The 18,505-nt window shown below is 48.9% G+C and overlaps 1 protein-coding gene across 6 annotated transcripts in view; it reads left to right on the top strand.

Annotated features, from left to right (window-relative positions):
• The window catches only part of NSG1 (neuronal vesicle trafficking associated 1), a 556,677-nt gene that overhangs the window by 503,587 nt on the left and 34,585 nt on the right, over window positions 1-18,505 (top strand). The window lies entirely within an intron of this gene.

Genomic DNA, 18,505 nt, shown 5'->3' on the forward strand with positions numbered 1-18,505 from the left:
GGGGAGGTAAGTGAATCATGGGGGCCGGTCTTTCCCATGCTATTCTCATGATAGTGAATAAGTCTTACAAGATCTGACGGGTTTATCAGGGGTTTCCACTTTTGCTTCTTCCTCATTTTCCTCTTGCTGCTGCCATATAAGAAGGGCCTTTCACCTCCTGCCATGATTCTGAGGCCTCCCCAGTCACGTGGAACCGTAAGTCCAATTAAACCTCTTTTTCTTCCCAGTCTCGGGTATGGCTTTATCAGCAGCTTGACAATGAACTAATACACTGGCTCAGAGTGCAACTGGGTGATGCCTCTTTTTAAAATACCATAGCCTGAAAAACACCTCCTTAATGTAGGATCCAAACCTGCCTCCCTCCCCCCAAAACCCGCCTCCCCACCCCCAAGGCCATGGCTTTGGTTCACACATCCTGCTGCCAGCCTTTTCCCTTCAGCCTCTCTGACGCAGTCAAGCCATTTTCCACCACTGACCCCTTGGTTTGAAAAGGTCCATCCACCCTTACAGTCACTGAGGTCTGGCATGGAGCTGCAGGGGCCTCTCTGGACATGAGTGTTCTCACCTGGAAATTGGAGACACTGATACTCCTCACCTCCTAGAAGGAGCTGAGAATCGTGAGAGATTATTTGGACAAACACTGAGGACAAGACCTGACCCATGGTGGGTGCTTAACGAAGGCTAAGACTTATGATTATTATTGTTTGGGGAAAAATTAATGCTTCCTCTTGTGTCCATAGTGCTTGTGAGTTTGCAAAGTGTTGATTTGTTTTCATTCCATTCCAGCTGGGAGGCAAGCCTGCAAGGGCGGGTCAAGGAGCAGGAAGGCCTCTGATCACAGACGAGGAAGCAGCGTTCCAGCCCCATGGTGGAGTGGGACGCAGCTGAGCAGCGCTGCAGCTTGAATGCCTGACAGCTTCCCACATTTCTCTAGGGGAAGGACTGGTCAGCCCTTTGAAGAGGGAAACTGGGACTTCCAGGATGGAGCTTGGAGAGCAGAGACTGCATCTATTCAGTGTGTTCCTGCTGCCCCATGCTGTGCCTGGTTCGTAAGGATAGACCCTCAGTAAAACATGTTGGATGAATGAATGAGTGAGTGAATAAGGGCAAGGCAGGGTGGCTGAGTCAGGGGTGGGAGATAGTGGCAATGGAGGGCATGTGCTTAGCAATACCCTAAGCCCACTGAGTGCTGGGCATTAAGCCACACTGAGCCAGCTTGCATGACATCATCACTGGGATCATCAGTCCCATTTTACAGATGAGGAAACTGAGACTTGCTTGCCAGCAGGGAGTCAGTAAGTTCTACATCTGAGATTGAGTACAAGCCTGTCTGATTCTCGTCACACTTCCCAAATATCCCAGAGGTGTATGTGATGGCAGTTTATCAAAGTTCGAATCAGGGCCCTGTTTTCTATATAACTGCAATGATCCAGCTCGTGGGAGCATAAGCCTGAAGCCCCAGACCAAGGCCCGGCAGGGTCCATTTCTGGTGAGGTCTCCTTTCTTGGCTTGCAGACAGCCACCTTCTCACTTTGTCCTCCTGTGGCGGAAAGAGAGGGTACGCTCTGCTGTCTCTTCCTCTTCTTACAAGGGCAGAGCCATATTGGATCAGGGCCCGACCCTGATGACCTCATTTCACCTTTATCACTTCCTCACAGGCTCCATCTCACAATATGTCACATTGGGGATTAGGGTTTCATCACAGGAATTTAGGGGAGACACAAATATGTAGTCCAGATTGTGAGGTAGGCTGAACAATATCACCCAAAATCTGTCCATGTCTTAATCCCTGGATCCTACAAAAGTCTCCCTAAATGGGAAGAGGAGCTTTGCAGACATGATTATGTGGAGAATCTTGGAACAGAGAGATGATCCTGGGCTATTCAGGGCGGTCTGATGTCATCCCAAGAGTCCTTATAAGAGGGAGTCAGGAGGAACCAGGCTGAGGGAAGGGCAATGTGAAAAGGGAAACAGAAATTGGAGTGATGTTGGCCGGGCATGGTGATTCATGCCTGTGATCCCTGCACTTTGGGAGGCTGAGGTGGGCAAATTAATTGAGATCAGGAGTTCGAGACCAGCCTGGTTAACATGGCGAAACCCCATGTCTACTAAAAATACAAAAATTAGCTGGGTGTGGTGGTGTGTGCCTGTAATCCCAGCTACTTGGGAGGCTGAAGCAGGAGAATCGCTTGAACTCAGAAGGCAGAGATTGTAGTGAGCCGAGATCGTGCCATTGCACTCCGGCCTGGGCAACAGAGTGAGACTCCATCAAAAAAAGAAAGAAGGAAGGAAGGGAGGGAGGGAGGGAGGGAGGAAGGAAGGAAGGAAGGAAGGAAGGAAGGAAGGAAGGAAGGAAGGAAGGAAGGAAGGAAAGAAAGAAAGAGAACAAAGAAATTGGAGTGATGTATTTCGAAGATAGGGGAAGAGCCACCAACTAAGGAACATCAGTGCACCCAGTAGACAGTGAGAAAGGCAGGGAAGCCACTCTATCCCAGCATCTCCAGAAGGAACCGACACCTTGTCTTCAGCCCAGTGAAGCTGAGTTTAGGCTTTGAGCTCTAAACGGTAAGAGAATTCATCTGTACTGGGTTCAGCCTCTGTTTGTGGAAGGTTGTCACAGCGGCAACAGGGAATGAGTACAGCAGGGATTAGTTTTGACGGTGAGAGACAGGAAATCCCAAGTATCAGTGGCTTCAACGAGAGACTTGGCTACAGTCTGTAGGTGGTCCAGGGTCATAGAGGGAGGGGCGCTGCCCCCTGAGGTCCTCAGGCCCACCTCCTCCCAGGACCCTGCTTCACCATCCTGGGTGGGAACCTCAACCTCATGGCCCAAGATGGCATCCACACAACAGGTGGCAGGAGGGAGAAGGGGACAGCAAGACAAGGAGAGGGCTGTGCACCAGTGTCCCTTCCGGAAGGTCACTACTAGAGCTGCTGCGCACTTCTCTCATTCCTCTTGCCAGAATGTCGCTACAGGGCCACACCTTGCCAAAAGGGAGACACGACAAGGGAGTTCTTATTTCCTGCAGACTCATGCCTAGAGGGAATTTTTATTGCAATGGAAGAAGGGGAGAATAGATGTTGGGGATAACCCACATCTCTGCTATATTTCACCTGTCTGAGCCGATGCCATTTAGGAGTGTGCTCAGTGTCAAGGAGCAGAAATCCTGCCCCAAAAGGGCCTAAGTAAGTAAGACTTCGTTTTTCTCACAGAGCAAGAAGTGTCTGGTGGATGGCACAGTGCAGTCGGCCCAAAGATGACCACATTTTGAGGGTTGGTTTCCATCCTCAGATCTGTAGCCTCATGGACGGAAGACGGCTGCTGTGGTTCCAGGTGTCAATTCTTTTCTTTTCTTTCTTTCTTTTTTCTTTTGGAATAGAGTCTTGATCTGTCACCCAGACTGGAGTGCAGTGGCGCCATCTCGGCTCACTGTAATGTCCGCTTCCCAGGTTCAAGCGATTCTCATGCCCCAGCCTCCCGAGTAGCTGGGATTACAGGTGTGCACCATGACCAGATAATTTTTTGTATTTAGTAGAGGTGGGGTTTCACCATGTTGGCAAGGATGGTCTCCAACTCTGGACCTCAACTGATCCACCTGCCTCAGCCTCCCAAAATGCTGGGATTACAGGTGTGAGCCACCGTGCCCAGCCCAGGTGTCATTTTTACATGGAAGGCAGGAGGAAGGATGAAGAATAATGCCAGACTTGTATGTCCCTCTTCCACAGGAGAACAAAAGGTTTTCCACACACCCCCAAAGACTGCATAGAGTCCCATTGGCCAGGAGGGGATCTCCTGAAACCCCTCTCTGCAAGGGAGTCTGGAAAGCCAAGGATTTAGCTGCCTAGCCTCTCTATTAGATAATAGATGAAAATCCTTGTACCCTTTGAACACTAATTCCATTTCTAGGAATTCCTATACCAACAGTTTCTATCAAAGATGTGCACAGAGAATATGCCCAAAGCTGTTCACTACAGCTTTACTTACTGTGAAGAATCCTAAACATCCCAAATGCTCAACATGCGCTGTTGGGTTGGGTCCCACATTGGGTCCCAGTCATTCAGTGTCTGGCCCCAGCACCTCGGTTACTTAATATGGAAAATAGAAGAAAATGTGTTTTACCTGTTAGGATGATGGTGAGGACCAGAGATAAGAAATAGAGCTTGTGTGTAGCCGGGAGAGGTGGCTCATGCCTGTAATCCCAGCACTTCGGGAGGCCAAGGCAGGCGGATCATGAGGTCAGGAGTTTGAGACCAGCCTGGTCAACATGGTGAAACCCTGTCTCTACTAAAGATACAAAAAATTAGCTGGGCATGGTGGCACGCACCTGTAATCCCAGCTAATCGGGAGGCTGAGGCAGGAGAGTCGCTTGAACCTGGGAGGCGGAGGTTGTGATGAGTCGAGATCACACCATGGCACCCCAGCCTGGGTGACAGAGCAAGACTCCGTCTCAAAAAAAAGAAAAAAGAAAGAAAGAAATAGAGCTTATGTGGTGCATGGTTGCTGCTCAGTCAACGGTCTCCAACCCTTCCAGCCCCTGCGCATCTCCACCAGCCAAAAATATGGGGCAGATGTCAACATGTTCGATGCACCTTGTTCTCCAAGATCTCAGGAGAGTGGAACTCCGCCCTCCGACTCTCTAGACTCTGGAGTGAGAGCTATCTGTGTGACAACGTGGGGACAACACTGGCTTTGGGGCAAGCCACCTAGGCTCAAATTGGTGGTTAGGTGAGTTCATGTTCTCTAATCCTGCAGAGGGGCCGCTCGGTCGTCTCATCTGTATAATGGGGCAACAGTCCTGACCTCACAGGCAATTGTGAGATTTCACCAAAAAAAAAAAAAGTACCCCCAGACAGGGTCTGGAACCTAGTAAGCCCAAAGAACCACTGGCCTTTTCACTCCTGACAGCGGATATTGGAGGAAGCGCCCATCTCCTCTGACACAGAGGCACCCACAGTAGCAGGGGGAACGCTGTAACACAAAGGGTTTCCGTTCCAGCTGGAAGTTTCCTTGGCCTGAGATATCCAGGGCTCCTGGCTAAAAGGTGACCTAATTATTAATGAAAACTCCAGAGATGAAAGCTAAGACATAATCCACCCCTGAATGGACTCGGAAGGAGCAGATAATGGGACAATAAAATTAATCTTGTAGAAAAACACAATTAGCTGTATCATTTATAAATCTCATCTCCTTCCACACCGGGCGACGCAGGAGCAACATGGGCAGAGTGTTCTCGGCACAGCCTCCCATTTCGCACGCACAGACGCCCCTTTTCCTGGGACAACATTTTCCTTTCACATTCAGGGGTCATTGTTGGAGGTTTAAAAACAATCTTCAGAAACCAAGATGACCCAGAGAACGAAGTGAATGGCGCCGTCCTGTATCCCCCCATTTCTTGCCCGTTTCCAGTCTCTTCAATGCAATTAAAGAACCATTTAATGAGAACATGGTGGGGAACAGGCCCCACACTAGGCCAAGGCCTGGGGGATGAACGAGCTCCGTCTCTGCCCTTCCAGGGCTCACAGACCAGAAGTGGGAAAGGAGAGGGCACAGAAAGCTGGAGACAGACAGACCCAAACCCAGCTCCTCCCTCCCAGCTGTGTGATCTTGTGCAAGTGCTTCACCTCCCTGGGCATCAGTTTACTCACAGGTAACATGGGGTGAATGAGGGTGCCTCCCTCACTCCCACAGCTGGGAGGGGATTAAAGGAGAGAAAATCTGCAGATCGCCCACTGTCACAGGACAGGCCCACAGCAGGCTCAGTCGCTGCAAGTTCGGAGTCATCCTCTTCCCTGACATCCCTCGTCTTCCTCCTCATTTTACTGACCATCTCTTTTTAAAAATTGAGATACATCTGAGTCAAGGAGTTTGAGACCACCCTGGCCAATGTGGTGAAATCCCGTCTCTACTAAAAATACAGAGATTAGCTGAGCATGGTGGCACGTGCCTGTAGTCCCAGCTACTTGGGAGGCTGAGGCAGGAGAATGGCTTGAACTTGGGAGGTGGAGGTTTCAGTGAGCTGAGATCATGCCACTGCTCTCAAACTTGGCCACAGAGGGAGACTCTGTTTCAAAAAAAACCACAAAAAACAAAAAACAAACCACAGAGTCCTTTAAGGACTTATTTAAAAATTTCAAAAAAGAAAAAAATTGAGATATAACAATTCACATATCATAAAAACTCACCATTTCAAGGCATGGAATTTGCTGGGGCTTTTTTAAAAGTATATTTTAGGGTCATGCACCTATCACCACTTTTTAACTGCAGGATAGTTTCATCATCCCCCCAAAACATCCCGTACCCACCAGCAGTCACCTCCCACTCCCTCCACTCATCTGTTTTTTTGTCTATATGGATTTGCCTCTTCTGCCTGCTTTGCATAAACAGAATCATACAGCATGAGGTCTTTTTTGTCTGGCTTCTTTCACTTAGTTGAATGGTTTCAAGGTTTAATCATGTTGTAGCATGTGTCAGCGCTCCATTCCTTTTTTATGGCTGAGTAATATTCCACTGTACAGCTAGACCACATTTTGTTTATCCCTTAATCAGTGGATGGACATTTGGGTTCTTTCCACTTGTTGGCTATTATTATTAATGCTGTCATAAACATTCATGTGCACATTTTGTGGGAACTGAACTTATGTTTCAGTCTTCTTGAGTGTATACCTAGGAGTGGTGTTGCTGGGTCATAGGGTGACTCTATGTCTAACTTTTTGAAGAACTTTGATACTGTTTTCCATAGTAGTTGCACCATTTTACATTCCCATCAACAACATATGAGAGTTCCAGTTTCCTTGAACATTTATTATTGGCTGGTGTTTTTGTGGCCATCCTCTGACCATCTCTTGTGTCTCCTGTCCATCTCCATGGCCTTACCCTCATTCCACCCTCACCTTCTCCAGCTTGGACTGTGGGTGCCACCAAGATTTTCTCATTCCAGAACTGAGCTCCTGAGGATCTCAGGGTTCCCAGGTCCTCCCATGGACTTCTCGTGCTTGCCTCAAGTAACTGCAAAGGCTTCTGAGCTGCCCAGGCACTCAGCAATCGGTAGCATTGCATGGTTCCTGGAACATGTTCATTCCCTTTTGTGTGCCTCAGTTTCTCTACCTGTAAACTGAGGTATTGAACTGGATGAGGGGCTCACACCCAAGCACCCACAGGGCCAGGCAGACTGGGCAGCCAAGGTGAGTGAGGCACAAGCCTCACATCTAAGGCAGGAGAGGGAATGGTGGATGCAGGAGGTGAGCAGCCATTCTCCCAGTGGAGCTGATTTTTGCCACATGGGAATGTCTCTGTTGTGAGGTCTCTTAATTTTTCAGAAGAAGGCAGTAAAGTTGCATGTTTTGTGAAATCTGGTTTTTAAGTTTTCCAATAAAGGCAATTTCCTTCCCTCCTTTCCTCCCTTCCTCCCTCCCTCCTTCCCTCTCTCTCTTTCTTTCTTCCCTCCCTCTCTCCCTTCCTCCCTTTCCTCCTTTCCTTTTTTTTTTTTTTTTTTTTTGAGGCAAGGTCTCACTTTGTTGCCCAGGCTGGAGTACAGTGGTATGATCATAGCTCACGGTCACCTCAACCTCCTGGGCTCAAGTGATACACCCACCTCAGCCTTCCAAGTGGCTAGGACTACAAATGTGCTCCACCACTAAATTCACCCGATTGTTGTTGTTGTTATTATTATTATTATTATTGAGACGGGGTCTCATTATGTTGCCCAGGCTGGTCTTAAACTCCTGGGCTCAAGCAATCCTCCCACCTCGACCTCTCAAAGTGTTGAGATTATAGGCGTGAGTCATCGCACCCAGCTGGCAATTTTCAAAGTATACAAATGAGTACAGCTCACCCTGCAGAATTCCAGTTTACAAACCCAGAACCGATGATTCTGAAACTTAAGTGTGCATCAGAATCTCCCTAGAGGGCTCGTTAAAAAGCAGTGTTCCTGATTCAGCAAGTCTAGGGTGGGGCCTGAGCATCTGCATCTCTAACACGCTACTAGGAAAAGCTCATCTGCTGGTCCAGCCACTGCACTTTGAGAACCAGAGCCCTGGGACTAACGCTTTCTGGGCTCCACCCCAACCCTCCAGTGCAGGTTTATGATTCCAAAACCCAACATAGAGGCACTCTGCTCAGGGAGAAGCAGCACCACATGCTGGCTAGGCTCCAGACAAGTACAGCAAGCCATCCCTGCCCTGTCCTGCAAAGGCCACCAGGGAGGGACAGCAGCATTGAGCGGGGACCACGCACCTTCCCTCTACTGAGCTCTAATCAGTCCGGGGAATTCACACTCGTGAAATGCTTCGAAAACTCTAAACAATGCATATGATGTCCAAATATGTAATATATTTAAACATAAAGGGAAAACACATTAAAAAGTAGAAAAACTACCTGGGCTCAAGAACCTCCGTATTCATTTCCTGGGGCTGTCTTAACAAATTACCATAAACTGGGCAGCTTAAAACAACAGAAATCTATTGTCTCGGAGTTCTGGAGGCTGGAAGTTCAAACTCAAGGTGTCAGCAGGGCTCTGTGCCCTCTGAAGTCTCCATGGGAGACTCCGTTCCTTGCCTCTTTCCTAGTTTCTGGAGGCTCCTGGGGATCCTCAGCAGCCCTTAGTTGTGGCCGCATCCCTCCAGTCTCTGCCTCTCTTGTCCCACAGCCTTTTTCTGTGTGTCTCCCTGTGTCCTTTCATTTTTTCTTTTTTTCTTTTTTGAGAAAGCGTCTTGTTCTGTCACCCAGGCTGGAGTGCAGTGGTGCTTTCTCGGCTCACTGCAACCTCTGCCTCCCGGGTTCAAGCGATTCTCCTACCTCAGTCTCCCCAGTGGCTAGGACTACAGGCATGCACCACCATGCCTGGCTAATTTTTGTATTTTTAGTAGAGATGGGGTTTCGCCATGTTGGCCAGGCTGGTCTCGAACTCTTAGTCTCAAGTGATCTGCCCGCTTTGGCCTCCCAAAGTGTTGGGATTACAGGCGTGAGCCACCACGCCCAGCCATGTCCCTTCTTCTTATAGGGATACCAGTTATTGGATTGCGGTTCACCCTACATCCAGGATGCTCTCATCTCAAGATCTTTACCTTTTCTATCTGACTGGACCTATTTCCATAAGGTCACATTTTGTGGTCCCAGATGGACATGAATTTTGGGGGGACACCTTTCAACCCAATACAGCCTCTTTGGGATGTCATTCTGATAAGTTCGGCAATTTGGACTCTCTGCTCATAGCAGATTAGAAACAGTGCTCTGGAAAGAGTGAGGGGTGCATAGTGAGGATCGCCTCTGCAACCCCTGTGTGAATGGCGGCCACAGAGGCAGCAACAAGGGCAGGGGCAAGTCTAGCCAAGCCCACAGCCTGTGGACAGCCAGTGTGGGGCGTGGGTCCCAGCCCATAGCACCCGACCCCATTTGGTCTATGGTGTTCATGAAACTGACCTGATTCTTCAACAAGAGGTTAAATTCTTTCCAACATCCTCTGTTCTGGAAGGCAGGACAACGTGCCCTGCATTTTAGAATGACTCTGGTCCAAAATGAGGAAAATTAGACCTAGAGGGATAAAAATTCAATCTCTGGAAAATCTGCTCATGAGGACTCCAACCTTATTCCTGAGCTGGGCCTGAGAAACAAGGGGAGAAAAGGTGACACATTATGAACATTAAAAAAAATTTTTTAAAAATCATGTCATGGCCAGAAGTTGCAGGACAGCTCAGGGCCTGGGGATCAGGGCTGACTTAGGGGTTACATGCTAATTTCACTGTGCTGTGGCCACCAAACCCCAGCCCCAGCTGCATGGATGGAGGCATTCCAGACGGAAAAGCCCCATTAGGTCATCGCTGCACCGCCTGCAATGCAGTTCAGCCTTTCGCTGTGTAATCTCCAGCACACTCCGGGGAGCCTGCGAATTTTAGACACTCTCCCAGGGACCCTGGCTCCACAAAGCATGAAATGAATTGCATTCATCCATCTGTGGGCTTTTAAAAAATTCAATAATTAATTCAAGCGTATGGTGGTATTACTGTTATTAGAATCTGGCCTTTCTGTGGTTCTTTACTTTGGCAAAGTGCTTTTATAATCATTTACTGGCTAAATAATTTAATACGAGTTATTGCTACAAGCTAGAAATCTGGTACTTAGCTGGTGCTGAGGGACACCGGACTGCTTATGAAAAAAGCGGGGGAAGGGCAGAATGGAATTATGTGGCCTTCGTTATTTATCCCCCCGGTCATGTGTCATCACTTGCTTGACCTCAGTGTGTCCTCGATAATTTTCTGATTTATCAGGTTCTGATTCATCCTGGGCCATTCTTGCCATCGTGACAGTGAACACAGTGGGTAGGGGGGAGACTTCTCAGGGGGAGGAGAATTAAGTTATTCTAGTCCAAACCCCTCATTTCATGGGAAGGGGAAACGGAGGTGGAGGCACGCTTTGCCCAAGGCCACATGACTAGTATGAGGACCAGCATCACCTCAGGACTGGAGGAGAGGATTCGGCTTTAGGGGATCCTCCCTCCCTGCTTTATTAGAGTCAAGAAGGGAAAGAGAGGCATAGCTAGGTCTCCTGTCAACCAGCATGGGCCAAGAGAAGGGCTGGGCCTAGGCACAGTAGGGGACTGCATCGCTGCTCCGGAGTCCACTCCTCTGACCGAGTTCTTTTTTTTTTTCCTTGAGATGGAGTCTTGCTCTGTCACCCAGAGTGGAGTGCAGTAGTGCGATCTCGGCTCACTGCAACCTCCACCTCCTGGTTTCAAGTGATTCTCCTGCCTCAGCCTCCCGAGTAGCTGGGATTACAGGGGTGCACTACCACGCCTTGTTAATTTTTGTATTTTTAGGAGAGACGGGTTTTTGCCATGTTGGCCAGGCTGGTATTGAACTCCTGACCTCAGGTGATCCTCTCATCTTGGCCTCCCAAAGTGCCGGAATTATAGGCGTGAGCCACTACACCTGGACTCTGACTGAGTTCTTGAAGTGTCTGATTTTCTCCCTCCTGCCAACATACCTTCCCAGCATCTTCTTTTTTTTTTAATGTTTTTATTTGTATTATTATTTTTAATTTAATTTAATTTTAAGTTCTGGGATACATGTGCAGGATGTGCAGGTTTGCTACATAGGCAAATGTGTGCCATGGCGGTGTGCTGCATCTATCAACCTAGGTATTAAGCCCCGCATGCATTAGCTGTTTATCCTGATGCTCCCCCTTCCCTCGCCCCCACAACAGGCTCCACTGTCTGTTGTTTCCCTCCCTGTGTCCATGTGTTCCCCTTATTTAGCTCCCACTTATAAGTGAGAACACCCAGCATCTTCTTAATTATCATCTGTCACCCAAGCTTCTGTGGCCTCATCTGAGAGATGGACTATGAATAGAAACAGCCCTAGAATGTGGGTTGAGGGCATTGCAAGAAATACCTAGAAAGCCCTTTGGTGCTCCCTCTGTATTCACTGACGACAGATACTATTAGTATGGTCATTTACACCAATGATCATTGTTACTTTACCTGAAAAACGGGTGTAACAGTACCTGTCCTTTCTACTTCAGAATTTTGTGAAGCTAAAAAAAAACTAAGATAATGAAATGGAAAGTATTTCATGGTCATCTTCATCATCTAATTCTTTGCCTGGAGGATGGTTAAAGAGGGGTTTCCTCCTTGAGGCTCTGGGGGGCTTCAGGGAGCAAGAAGTGTTCTCCTCAGCATTTGTATCAGTCAAGATGCCAAGAGGTTGCAGGGGCCACGCCAAATGGGGTCATTTGAGTAGATGGATTTCAAAGAATTGTCTGCAAAGGTGGCCAGAGTGTAGGGCTCAGAAGAAGCGTTCAGTAGCCTGGGCTTGCAGAGAGAGCTGTTGCCATCCCTGGGCCAGCAGGAGGAGGGGAGGGGGTGTGACAGGTTCTGGAAAGGCTGAGGCTGCCTTAGAGGAGGGGTGGCTGCTTTTGTAGAACAGAGCCAGCCTGAGGGAGCCGGGGGGGCAAATGCCTGTTGGCCAGAGGGCAAGGGAGTCCACTGCAGTGGCCACAGTCCATACAGCCCAGCTCCTGTCCTAGAGATAGGATCTGACAGGCCAAGGGCAGAGGCCCGCACAGCACCATTGGTGGATCAGAACCGCGAGGGTGCCTGGGGGTCGGGGGCTTTGCTGTGGCAGCAGGAGTCTGGCCTGGTCTGTGAGCTCCCCTGCCATGGCTCACTGGGGGTAACTGAACAGGCAGAAGCCCAGGGACAGGCTCCACCTCTCCTCTGAGTGGCCGACAACAATGCACCCTACTCCCTGCTGGCCCAGGTATAAAATGAAGGTGTAAACTAGAAGATTATTGAACCTCGGAAAAACCCATGACCCTAACATAATCGTTCTCTCAGTCCACATTTCATCCCCTCCCCTCTGCAAGACTTTGTAGAGCTCTATCTTCTGAATTTGACCCTCTCCCCAAAATAGGCGTATTGGATGCACTCTTTAGAAGTTCACATGTGCAGCTGGGCGTGGTGGCTCATGCCTGTAATCCCAGCACTTTGGGAGGCTGAGGCGGGCGGATAACTTGAGGTCAGGAGTTCCAGACCAGCCTGGCCAACATGGCAAAATCCTGTTTCTAGTAAAAATACAAAAGAAATTAGTCGGGCACGGTGGCAGGCACCTGTAATCCCAGCTACTCAGGAGGCTGAGGCAGGAGAATCATTTGAACCTGGGAGGTGGAGGTTGCAGTGAGCCGAGATTGTGCCATTGCACTCCAGCCTGGGTGACAGAGCAAGACTCTGTTTCAAAAAAAAAAAAAGAAAGGAAGGAAGAAAGAAAGAAAAGAAAGAAGAAAAGAAAGAAAGGAAAGAAGGAAAGAAGGAAAAGAAAGAAAGAAAAGAAAGAAAAGAAAGAAAGAAAAGAAAGGAAAGAAAGAAATGAAAAGAAAGAAAGAAAGAAAAGAAAGGAAAGAAAGAAATGAAAAGAAAGAAAAAAAGAAAAATCCTCACGTGCCTCCCTCCCCTGCCTCTGCTGAGTTTGGGGGCTGGGCTGCTTCTCCTCCCTCCCCTCCTTCCTCTCCATGATGAAAATCCTAGACAGGGAGAACATTTCTTGACCTACATATTTTTCTACTCTAATGTCCTTAATTTTGGAGTTGGACAGGTTGGGTTATTTGAAAATAGCCTGAGTTGTGAGAGGAAAACGAGCAGGCCAGAGGCATTCGGAGCTGCCAGCATCTAGGAGGTGAGTATTCAACAGAAGAACACTCGGCTCCTGCTGCCTTTACACCCCTCGATCAGCCCGCATTGCAAGGCCCTCATCTCAAATCCAAAAGCAGGACTCCAGTGGGGAGCATTTGTAAATCATCTTTTCTTAGATATTAAATCCTGGCGCTGAAAGAAGAAAACACGTGTGACCATTCCTGTCAATTTACAGATGAGGAAACGCAGGCCACAGAGGGCTTTTCACCAAAGCCTTTGGCTGTCTTTTTCTTGCTCACGCTCCCCCAAGGTCAGGCGCCTCACAGCCAAAGCAAAATGGATCTTAGAAATAATTTGGGAAAATCAGGAATTGCTGAGTGGTTCATTAAGACTATAAGACAAAACAGCAACAACAAGCTAAACAAAATCCCCAAACCCCCAAACTAAACACGCAGACACAATTCTGTTTAAATACATCATCAGTCATCAAATGTTTCTGAGCCCCATAATCATATTTACCCAGTAAAAGCAAAGAAGTAAAGTGAGTCCATTCATTCCTTAGCAATTTATTGAGCATCTCATGTGGCCAAGCGCTGGGAAACACAAAGGTAAATAAAACCCTGGAGAGCACTAGAAACCGCATTTATGACTTCATTTATATATTATGTATTTTAAATAATAGCATTTGGGGTTTTCCAGAAATGAGCATTTTGCAGTAAGGTCAATTCTAAGAAGAGAGTATCACCGTGATGTCATGGGCAAACTTACCTTCAGTTTTAATTAGACCATGAATTTTCTTTCTTTCTTTCTTTCTTTTTTTTTTTTTTTTTTTTTTGTACTTGAGACAGTCTTGCTCTGTTGCTGAGGCTGGAGAGCAGGGTGTGATCACAGCTCACTGCAGCCTTAAACCCTTGAGCTCAAGGGATCCTCCTACCTCAGCCTCCCGAGTAGCTGGAATCACAGGTGTGTGCTACCACATCCGGCTAATTTTCTCCTTCCCTCCCTCCCTCCATCCCTCCCTCTCTCCTTCCCTCCCTCTTTCCCTTCCTTCCTTCTTTTCTTTCTTTCTTTTTTTCTTTTTTTTTTTTTTTTTGGCAGGGTCCACTTTGCTGTCCAGGTGGTTCTCAAACTCCTGGGCTCAAGTGATCTTTCCACTTCAGCCTCCCAAAGTGATGCGATTAAAGGGATGAGCCACCGGCCCTGACCTGAGTTTCTTACTATGCACTTGAACTCGACTTTACATCCGTGATGTTCACATGTCTTACTTTACTGTAAATGTAAAAGAAGTGGATGCCTATTCAGTTAAGCAAGCCTTTCCTGATTACCAGGCCATGCTCTAGACGGGGGGATATAGAAATGAAAGATTAAGTGATTCTGCCTGATTTGCTCATGATCTATCTAGAAATGTAAATACCCAGACTCCGGGATAGAGAAGCACAAAGAAGGGCCAGGCTTCAAAGTGGAGACAACATTGGATCTGAGCTTTGGAGGATGAGGAGCAGTTTGCAAAATGGATGAGGAGTGGGGTAGGCAATCTAGGCAAGAGAAATAGCATTTGCAAAGGCCTGGAGGCAGGCACTTGGGGGAATGGAGAATTTGCCTAGAGGACAGCATTTAAGGAGAAACAGGGATGACTTCACCTAGGTGGGCTGATTCTTCACACTGCAAATGGATTGTCCCATTTGCAGAAAGATGCAGAGCCTCACGTCTCTCCCGCGTCTGTGTCAGTTGCCGAGTGATCCCAGTGTGCTGGCTGATCCCGTGGATTGAGAAGTGGACCTGAGAAACTTAAAACCATCAGAAATGAGGGTGTGTGTGGGGAGTTACTATTGTAGGACTCAGGTTTCTTTACAGGGTGATGAAAATGTTCTGAAATTAGTGGTGATGATTGTACAACCTCGTGAATACACTAAAACCAGTTAAGCGTATACTTTAAACTGGTGATATCTGTGGCATGTGAATTACATCTCAATCTAAAAACAAGACATTTGGATGAAGCATCTCTGGATCGACATGGCCAGGCTGCAGAAAAACAGAGTAGAACTTCCGCTGATCACCTGCCACTGAACTTCCATAGGCTGATGGCACTGGATGGCCACCTCCGCAGCAGGACCTCATCCATTCTGGCCATCTGGCTGGGTGTGGGAGGCCTGACTAGAGCCTGCTACCCATCCCAGCTCTGCAGGGAAGCCTGTGGCTCGGGATTCATCATTTGACTTCTCTGAGCTGCAAAGAGGCTCACCAGGTCTCTAGGGGAAGAGTCACCTTAGTCACTCTGAATACTTGTCACATAACCAGGAAAAGTGTCTATCACCTCACCCTGGCTCCAGCAGTGGCTGCTAAGAATAGAGACCACAGGAGTATAGAATTAGAGGTCAAAGCAATAGGAATACCTAAAACAAGCACTTAAACAAAATAAGAATAGCTCATTTGATTCTCACAACACTGCTATGATGGAGGTATCATTATCTCCATTTTATAGATGGGGAAACTGAAGCATAGAAAGGTTAAGCAGCTTGCCTGAAGTCACACTGTTAGGAAGAGAGCGACAGGATTCAAAATTGGGCCACGGCTTAGCCACTGTGTCACATTGCCTCTTGCTGTGACAGTCTGGACTTCAACCAGTGGGACAAGGGAAGTTGCTAAAAGGCTTGGACCTGGAAGTACCAGGGTCATTAGAGAGCAGCGCCTGGCTGCCCTGAGGAGAGGGAGCCGGGTAGGGATTACAATCGTACAGGCAGTGACGGTCTGTGCCTGAGATCAGTAACTCTGGAAGTATTCCTAAAAGAGTCATTTAGGGCTGGGCGCGGTGGCTCACGCCTGTAATCCCAGCACTTTGGGAGGCGGAGGTGGGTGGATCACGAGGTCAGAAGATCGGGACCATCCTGGCCAATATGGTGAAACCCCGTCTCTACTAAAAATACAAAAATTAACTGGGTGTGGTGGCACGTGCCTGTAATCCCAGCTACTTAGGAAGCTGAGGTAGAAGAATCGCTTGAACCAGGGAGTCAGGGGTTGCAGTGAGCTGAGATCGCACCACTGTACTCCAGCCTGGCTACAGAGCAAAACTCTGTCTCAAAAAAAAAAAAAAAAAAAAAAAAAAAGAATCCTTTAGAAAAACTTAGTCTGTGTCAACAATCCTCTGTGGCACTTGGATTTTAAATTGTTGGTGCTGGGATAAAACCGGTCGCAGGGGAGATCACATCCCATTGATTTTCCTTTTTGTATGTTGTGAAAATACCTGACATCTGTTTGACCTGCAACCACCATCGCAGCCTCAGTCATCCCCATTTTGGTGGCTGTGGCTTCTTCAACCTAATTTCTGCCATCCTTTGTGAATGACTTAGGTTCTCCAAATCACCACACCCTTGCAAGCTTAATGCCTGTAGTGAGCTGAATGAGGACCCTTAAAATATATGTCCACATGCTAATCCCCAGAACCTGTGATTTACCTTACATAGTAAAAGAGTGAATATTGTCTTACACAGCAAAGACAGGATTAAGTTAAGGATTTTAAGAGGTAGACCTTACCCTGGATTATCCAAGCAGGCCCTAAATCCTATGATGAGCATCCTTCTAAGAGACACAGAGAAAAGGAGGAGGCAATGTGACTGGAGTAACGTGAAGGCAGAGTTTGGAGTGATGCAGCCACAAGTCAAAGAATGCCTAGAGCCACTGGAAGCTGGAAGGGGAAAGAACAGGTTCTCCTCTGTGGCTTGTAGAGGGAGTGAGGCCCTGCTGGGACCTAGACTTGAGACTGCTGGCCTCCAGGACCAGGAGAGAACGTTTCTGTTGTGTTAGGCCAAATTTGTTCCAACAGCGGCAGGAAGCTTATATACTGTCTTAACACATTCTGTTCCCCTACCTGGAATGCCTTCCCCTCTGCAGCACCTCTCTCAGGCCCACCTGTAGGATGCTTTACCCACAGTCTCTGATGTCCTCCCTCCTGGCAAGAGGCAGAGGCCACTCCCTCCCACAGGGCCACTGCTCCCAGCAAACACTTGCCCTTGTCCATAGCTCCCTGCAGGTGGCTGTGTGTCTCATGCATTTTGCATTGTCCATGCCCTTCACAGGGCCCAGACATAATCAGCAGAGGAAGAAAACCACAGGATGAAACAGTCCCAACAACCAGCACCAGTCAAGATCCAAGACAGCATGAAAAGCCAGCTGGCAGAAACATGATTGTCCACTGTCCATCTCTGGGACAACCTAGGTCCTTCTTGCCTCTTTGTCCTCCTCAATTGACAGAGTCGTTGAGGAAGGGGGAGGGCCTCCACTTTGTTCCTCCCGGTGTGGAATTCTGACCAACTGTGTGTGTGTGTGTGTGTGTGTGTGTGTGTTGGGTTCTGTTAAATGCTTGAGCCTGAGACGGGGAAAAAGCCATTCCCTTGCTTAAGCCCAAGGGTTTCTCCTGACCAGTGAGTCATCCTCATGGCAGATGCCTGGGCAGATTTCTAAAGCGAAGCGAGAGAAATCTCTTCTTCACCTGCTGCAGGGAGGCATCAAAGTGCCAGAAAGGTGGCTTCCGTGGGTCCCTGAGGCCCATGGCAGGGGCCAGAGTCTGACACCTGCTTTCCCTGGGTTGGGGGCGGGGTGCCTCTGCCAAGAGCCCGGGTTCAGACCAGGCTGGCCTGTGGTCAAAGGCACACTTAGACCCTGACTGGAGAGTTGGGGCGAGTTACGAGAGACCCACTAGGTCACCTGTCAAAGTCAGCTAGCCCTCCTGGCGGTTTTGAAATCAGGGCATCCGCGGCAAGTTCCCAGGCTGTGCCTGGGGCTCAAGGCGGTGACTGCTCCTGTGCTCTTGGCTTAATCCCGGGATTCTCAGACGGCTGATGGAAAACGCCCCGGACCCTCCGCAGTGCCACGGGGAAGTCCCCGGAAACGGTGTGAAAAAGTATCAACTTTGGAGGATGCCTCCTCCGCGTCCAGCGCCTGATAGGGCCCAGCTCCTGGCCCAGTTGCCCAGGAGGCACCGATCCCCGCAGCCGGCCTCCTCCTCCGCGGGTTCCACTCCCATTTCGGCCTCGCCCCCACACCCCATAGTCTTTCATCCCTGAGTCCTGCAGGCAGGTCGGGTTGGAGGTCTGCAAACAAGACCCTCTCTGGGAAGCTGCGACAGCGGCTGCGCTCGGAGTTTGCGGGCGCAGGTCAGGCTAGAACCACCCCCCTTCTCTCTGAGTCTCGGAATCGTCCCAGCGGCCCCTCCTCTGTGCCCAGGATGCTCGGGCGGCTGCTGCGGTGGGACCTCCGCCTTCTCTTCCGACCAGACCGGAGGAACCTTTCCGCCTCCCTCCGCGCGGCGCACTGAGCGCTCTTTGCCCAGAAAGACTTCCTTCCCGCTGCCTGGGGCAGCCTCGCCCTGGGCGCCCGCACCCCAGCCC

The sequence above is a fragment of the Macaca thibetana genome, chromosome 5 (genome assembly GCF_024542745.1).
Source record: "Macaca thibetana thibetana isolate TM-01 chromosome 5, ASM2454274v1, whole genome shotgun sequence".
Classification (NCBI taxonomy): Eukaryota; Metazoa; Chordata; class Mammalia; order Primates; family Cercopithecidae; genus Macaca; species Macaca thibetana.